The sequence below is a fragment of the Acomys russatus genome, chromosome 15 (assembly GCF_903995435.1).
Source record: "Acomys russatus chromosome 15, mAcoRus1.1, whole genome shotgun sequence".
Classification (NCBI taxonomy): Eukaryota; Metazoa; Chordata; class Mammalia; order Rodentia; family Muridae; genus Acomys; species Acomys russatus.
The window spans coordinates 40,738,476-40,739,956 of record NC_067151.1 but is presented as its reverse complement, the minus strand read 5'-3'; the positions used below and the strand labels follow the sequence as shown (position 1 = coordinate 40,739,956).

The 1,481-nt window shown below is 44.0% G+C and overlaps 1 pseudogene; it reads left to right on the top strand.

The window, feature by feature from the left end:
* The first annotated feature begins 210 nt into the window (after window positions 1-210).
* On the top strand, window positions 211-564 carry LOC127198915 (NADH dehydrogenase [ubiquinone] 1 alpha subcomplex subunit 5-like; annotated as a pseudogene).
* The last annotated feature ends 917 nt before the right edge of the window (window positions 565-1,481 follow it).

The window sequence follows — 1,481 nt, the reverse complement described above, 5'->3', positions numbered from 1 at the left end:
ACCGGGATGCAGGAATCAGAACATTCCAACGTGACTCAGCTCTGTGAGAACCCAACTCTACAGAGTAGGACCTTTTCTTTTACTATTCAGAAAATGAAACCTTTTTCTCGTACTAGTCAGAATAGCTGTTACCAATAAAACAAAGGACGAAAAGAGAGGGTCTGGGAAACGTTCCCAGAGGGTCGTGCGCTGCAGGCTCCGGTAGCTGTCATGGCGGCTTTACCGAAGAAGACTACTGGCCTCGAGGGGTTGGCGGTGTGTGACACTCCACACGAGAGGCTAACAGTATTGTCTACAAGGATTCTTGACCTCCTGGAGCACTTCCCTCAACATGCTGCCTACAGAAAGTACACAGAATGGATCACCAGTGAGAAGAAGCTGGACACAGTCAAAGCGGAGCCAGATGTTAAAAAACGAGAAGACTTGCTTCAGGGTGCTGAAATAGAAGAGGTGATTCTTCAGGCTGAAAATGAGTAAAGTCTGGCAAGGAAAATGCTGCCGTGGAAGCCATGGGAGGCGCTGGTGGAAGAGCCTCCTGCTGACCAGTGGAAGTGGCCCATATGATCAGTGTCTGATGGCTAATGCGAATTTAATGTGCAATTAAATTTTCTGCGCAAAAAAAAAAAAAGGACAACAAATGCCAGCGAAGATATAAGAGGAACCCTCATTCATTTATCCCCTTGAATGAGAGAAAATATTTGCAAGTTATATGTGCGATAAGAAACTAAGACCTGGCATACGATATGAGATGTTGATGACATTAGCTAGTAACCCAGTTAAAATGTGGGGAAATGGCTTGAATAGACAGCCAGAAAGAGCTTTTACAAGTGACCATAAACGCGAACATACAAAATTATTATTAATTATATGATTAATGCAATATTCACAAGAGAAATAGAACTCAAACCCACCGTTAGGCATCATCCACACCCATTAGAATAGTCACTGTCCAAAGAACAGGAAGTGACTGGATCTGTGGATGATGCACAGGAACCAGCATCTTTGTACACTATTGGCAGGATTGTAAAATTGTGTAGCTATTACGGAAAGCAGTAGGTTGTTCAAAACATTAAAAGTTGTACTATCATACCATTGGGCTATCTCACTTCCGGGTGTATGTTCCTAAGAATTCAAAGCAAGTCTCAAAGACATATTTGCACAACACATAACTATCACAGCAGCCAAGAGGCAGAAACTATACTCAAAAGCTCATTGACAGATGCATGGGTAAAGATGTGCTACGTACATACAAAGAAAGGGCTGGGAAGGGGCCTCAGTGGGTAAGAGTGCTTCCGGTGAAAGCTTTAGGACTTCAGTTGGAGTCTTCAGCACCTAGGTAAAAGATGGTCTTGGCTGCATGCGCCTGTTACCCTGGTGCTGGACACAGGAGACCGGCAGAGCCTGGCAACTTGGTGTGTAGCCAGCCTTGCAAAAATGGTGAACTTCAGGTTCAGTGAAAGACTTTGTCTTAATATGTAAAG